This window comes from Equus asinus, chromosome 5 (genome assembly GCF_041296235.1).
Source record: "Equus asinus isolate D_3611 breed Donkey chromosome 5, EquAss-T2T_v2, whole genome shotgun sequence".
NCBI classification, from domain to species: domain Eukaryota; kingdom Metazoa; phylum Chordata; class Mammalia; order Perissodactyla; family Equidae; genus Equus; species Equus asinus.
In genome coordinates this window covers 79328359-79334358 of record NC_091794.1, presented here as the reverse complement: position 1 = coordinate 79334358, position 6000 = coordinate 79328359, and positions in this window count along the sequence as shown.

The window sequence follows — 6000 nt, the reverse complement described above, 5'->3', positions numbered from 1 at the left end:
CTCCAATGTCTGAAGGAAAGAGTCCGTGGAAATCTCTCTGCTGTTGCCTGATAGTTGAAGCAGATCTTCAATTGTGGGATCCTGCAAAAAAGTTAGAAGTTCAGGTGTCCCACTCAGCTCAAATCCCTACGCACCCTTCCTCTCCATCCCTGCTGACCCTGTCCTAGTCTAGCCCACCCTCATCTCTTGCCTCGAAGCCCGCAATTGCCTCTTAATTGGCCTCTCTGAGTCTGAATTGTCTCCATCCAATGAACCCTCCACACACAGTCAGGGTAGCATTTCTAAAATGCAAACTCTTACCATGCTACTCCTACCTACTAATGGAGGCGGGACTCTAGATGAATTCAGAATGTCCACCATCCCCTGCAGAGATCTTGCCCCAGAGATTTTTCCAAAGATGCCCCGCCTCTCCAGACATGGTACTGGAGATTTGGTTAAATTAATGAACTTTTAAACATATTATCTCATTTCATTCCCGCCATGACCTCAAAGATGGGAGCCACAATTAATCCCATTTCAAAGAAGAGAAAACAGAGGTCCAAGGAGGTGAAGTGACTTGGCCCAAGTGGAAGACTCTTAACTTGAATTGGACCTCTGGGTGCTCACAGACCTGCATCTACTCTGTATCTTTTCCCCAGAGATCTTCCTGGGTGCTCCCAGGGATTCTAGCTTCCTGAGAACCATCCTGGAAAGCATCAGCTTCCAGGAACTATTCCAAGAAGTAGATTTTTTAGCGGCAGAAGCCTAATGGGTATAAGGTCAAGGTTTATACTTCTATTCAAAATGGCCACTATTATGATTCTAGGTTTCCTATACATCTGGTCCCAGGTTTATAATTATCTCCCAAAAGCCATCATGTGAGTAGCCTCACATTATTTTCATCTGGTCTGCCTCTTTCCAGCTCTTGTCCTGCTACAGCCAGACCAGTGCACTCAGTTTTGCCATGTCCCTGTCCTGTCTCTTGCTCAGCCTGCCTTACTCAGCCAAGTTATATCATGTCTTATCAAATATGATCTCCTTTCCTATTCTTGCCCTGTCCTGACTCTCAGAGCAGAGAGACAGCCATGATAATTTCCCCAATTTGTATTCAAAACTTACGACCGTACTGCACACTGTCATCTAATATGGTAGACTGACATCTACCATATTAGTGCCACAGGGAACTGTCAAGTCCTCTTCTTCTACGCCAAATCCATAGAAGTGATAGATGGCTTTACATTTAATTAATATATAAAATCACACTTGGAAATAAATGGAATTTTCCAAGCCACAATGTAAATAGGGGCCACTGTCACTTGGAGATGTGGGCTGAGGGCACCTCCACGAGTCCAATGCCATTGTAGTGACACTCCGCCAAGAGGAGCCATCAAACCTAGGGTTTCTCTGAGATGATGGCCTCATCAAAAGTCAACCTCTAATAACATCTTACTCTGGTACTTCCTTTCCAACCATTCCTACCCTTGTAATAGTTTAATTCTTATCTACTCCCCTGCCCCTACCTCTGGACTGGAAGCTCCTCAAGGCCAGAGAACTCTATTTCATCCTGAGCAGAGTCTGACAGATCCTGCTGGGAGGACCTCAGAAAACAGGGACCCAAAGAAGGACTTCTGAGTCCCACTTCCTCACCTCGAGGTCTGCATCCAGTCCCTAATACTTCAGGCCTTCAGGAAAGCAGGCAGATCCCTCCCAGCTTTAAGGACACATAGATCAGTCCTGGGTTTTCAGGAGTGATGTCAGCATGATGGCAGAGCAGAATATACCATCATTCATCTCCCCCCAGCACACACAGAAAACAACTAGATAGCAATCCTTGAAGGAAAACAGCTCTGGAAGGGCTCAAGGATTAAGAACCTACAGCAGAACAGTGGAGCAAAAAACAGAGAATAATCCCAGAGAAAGGATCGCTGGAATACTGTCTTAGCTGAGATGTCTGGAGATGGCTAGGAACAAAGAAGAAGAGTAAAGGCTATAACAGGCACACAGCAGATGCCATTGCCATCCCCAGTGGCCTACTCTGAGGGGGAATCCAGCAGCCTTTGCCACTGAGGACCTCAATGGTCCCTGTGATAGCTGTGGACTTCCTGCAGCTTTCACAGCAAAGTATCTCATAACGTTGTCAAGTGTGGACACAAGTGGCCTGCTCCACAGAGGACACCTGCAGTTTTTGCCCTTGGAGTAACTAACAGCCATCACCATTGTGGATCCCAGGGTAGGATAATATAGCTACACTAATTTTTTAATGGATGCACAATATAAAATGATGTAAAGGGACTGGTCTGGTGGCATAGTGGTTAAGTTTGCATGCTCTGCTTTGGCAGCCTGGGGTTCATCAGTTCAGATCCTGGGTGCAGACCTACACACTGCTCATTAAGCCATGCTGTGGAGGCATCCCACATAGAAGAATTAGAAGGACTTACAACTAGGAAATACAACTATGTACAGTGTATATACATCCATGGATGTGGAACTCATGGATGTGGAACCCATGGATATGGAGGGCCGACTGTACATGCTGCCTACAAGAGACTCACTTCGGCATTAAGGACACACATAGGCTGAAAGCGAAAGGATGAAAAAAGATATTTCATGCAAATGGAAGCCAAAAGAGAGCAGGGGTAGCTATACTATATCAAAAAATAGACTTTAGGTCAAAAACTGTAACAAGAGACAAAGAAGGTTTATATAATGATAAAAGGGATCAATTAATCAAGAGGATATAACAATTGTAGACATATGCACCTAATGTAAAAGCACCTAAATATATTAATCAAATATTAACAGATCTGAAGGGAGAAATAGACAGCAACACAATAGTAGTAGGGGACTTCATTCCCCACTTTCAATGATAGGTAGATCATCCAGACAGAAGATCAGTAAGAAACTATTGAACTTTAGACCAAATGGACCTAATAGACATATACAGAACATTTCATCCAACAGCAACAGAATACACATTCTTCTCAAGTGCACACAGAACATTCTCCAGGATAAATCGTATGTTAGGTCACAAAACAAGTTTTAAACATTTAAGAAGATTAAGATCATATCAAGTTTGTTTTCTGACACAATGGTATGAAACTAGAAATCAACAGGAGAAAGGCTGGAAAATTCACAAATATGTAGAAATTTAACAGCACACTCCTGAACAATCAATGGGCCAAAGAAGAAATCAAAAGAGAGATAAAATATCTTGAGATAAATGAAAATGGAAATGCAACATACCAAAACTTATGAGACACAGCAAAAGCAGTTTAAACATCTGTATTAAGAAACAAGGGGGCCGGCTCCGTGGCCGAGTGGTTAAGTTCACGCGCTCCGCTGGGCGGCCCGGGGTTCGGATCCTGGGAGCGGACAAGGCACTGCTTGTCAGGCCACGTTGAGGCGGCGTCCCACATCCCACAACTAGAAGGACGTGCAACTAAGATATACAACTGTGTACGGGGTGGGGTTGGGGAGATAAAGCAGAACAAAAAAAAAAGAAACAAGAAAGTTCTCAAACAACCTAACTTTATTCCTCAAGGAACTATAGAAAAACCAGATTAAGTCCAAAGTTAGCAGAAGAAAGGAAATAACAAAGATCAGAGCAGAAATAAATGAAATAAGAGACTAGAATAATAATAGAAAAGATAAACAAAATTGACAAACCTTTAGCTAGAGTAACTATGAAAAAAAGACAATACTCAAATAAATAAAATCAAGTGTGAAAGAGGAGATAGTACAACTGATACTTTGGAAATACAAAGATCATGAGAGATTACTATGAACAATTATACATCAACAAATTGGATAACCTAGAGGAAATGGATAAATTCCTAGAAACATACAACTTACCAAGACTGAACCATGAAGAAATAGAAAACCTGAATAGACCTATAACTAGTAAGGAGATTGAATCAGTAAACAAAATCTCCCAACAAAGAAAAGCTCAAGACCAGATGACTTCACTGGTGCATTTACCAAATATTTAGAGAAGAATTAATGCCAGTCCTTTTCAAACTCTTCCAAAAACCTGAAGAGGAAGGAACACTTCCAAACTCATTTTATGAGGCCAGTATTATCCTGTATGGAGGTTCCTCGAAAAATTAAAAACAGAACTATATGATCCAGCCATTCCACTTCTGGGTATCTATCAGAAGGAAACGAAATCAAGACTCTCAGAGACATCTGCACACTATGTTCATTGCAGCATTATTCACAATGGCCAAGACACGAAAACTAAGTGCCTGTCTGTTAACAGGATGAACGGATAAGGAAAATGTGGTATATATATATACACAATGGAATATTACTCAGCTGTAAAAAAGGAGAAAATCCTGCCATTTGTGACAACATGGATGAACCTGGTGGGCATTATGCTACCTGAAATAATTCAGACAGAGAAAGACAAAGACTGTATGGTATCACTTATATGTGGAAAAAAAAGTCGAACCCATAGAATCAGAGAATAGAATGGTGGTTGTCAGGGTCTGCAGGGTGGGGAAACAGGAGATGTTGGTCAAAGGCTACAAACTTTCAGTTATAAGGTGAACACGTTCTAAAGATCTAACGTACATCATGGCGGTTATAGTTAATAATGCTGTATTGTATACTTGAAATTTGCTAAGAGAGTGGATATTAAGCATTCTCATCAAAACCAAAAAGGTAACCATGGGAGGTGATGACTGTGTTAATTATCTTGATTGTGGTAATCATTTCAAAGCGTATATGCATACATCATCATCAATGTGTACAAATCATCACATTGTACATCTTAAACACATGCAAGTTTCTTTGTCAATTACACCTCAATAAAGCTGGGGAAAATAAAAAGATTTTCAAAGAAGGAAGAAACCAGTCCCATTCAAGTGCTATACTTCCCTCTCCTGATCTCTAATTTTTAACGGAACCCACCCAAGCCCCTCCCCTCACTGGCCTCGCGTTTTGCGCATCCCTCCATCCCTTCCACAGAGGTTCCAGTGGCCCAGGACCAGGACTCTGAGGGACCAGCCAGGTAGCGACCATGCCGTCGAGGAGTCTTAGGCGACAGCAGCCAACACTACCAGTGCCACCACTGTCTCCTCTGCAGGCCCGCGTCTGTCTAGAGGGCACCCCCCTGGGCAGGGCAGGCACGCAGGGGCGCTCAATAACCGCGTCCCCAAAGAAATGAACCATTTTGGATGTTTCAGCCCCTCCTCCCCCATGAGTGGACACCCTGCTAGGATTCCCGACTGTCCACCTGGGAGCTTCTGACCTCCCACCCCAGGATCCGGACGTTTGCCGCTGCGTTTGGAGGTGCAGACTCACCATGAATGGAACCAGCGTTGTGGCCAGGGCCTGCGACTTCGAGGGCTAAGGGCAGCCAGCACTGAGCTGCTGGGCGCAGGGCCCGGCCTCTTATAGCGCCAGGACGGAAGCGCTAGGGTCACAGATTCGCGCCTTTGGTTGGCCACGCCCCTCGGGGCGGAGTCCAGGGCACCATCTTCCAGCCACCTGCGTAGTCCAGACCTCTCGGGATAGGGACAGATTACGTTACCCACAAGGCGCTCCGGGCGTCGAGACAATCATTTCCCAAGTTTCCCCACTGTGCAGGGAAGCAATTTACATGAATTAGCCTATTGCATCCTCGCCACAGTCCGATGAGGTGGACTTTATAGTTGTCATCAAACGATGCAGAAACTGAGGCTCAGAGAGGTTAAGTAATTTGCTGGACGTCACAAAGAGAGTCAATCTGAGAGTCTAGATTTGAACTCAAAAGACCTTGCGCTTGTAGTCTGAGTCCTTAAACACACACGAGGCCTCAACCCTAGATCCAATCAACCGCTCGGTTATGCAAATTCCATCTCTTTGGTGCAAATCTAATCAGAGTTACTTCCTGGATGAAATTCCAAATTCGATCAGGTCACCTAGAAATGGTAATGGCGTTTTTGAATGCCGATCTCCCTTCCTCCCAACCGTCAGGTCCCAGAGACTGTTTCACCCCGGCAGGTGACACAGGCCTGGGGGCCATGAGAGACCTGTGAC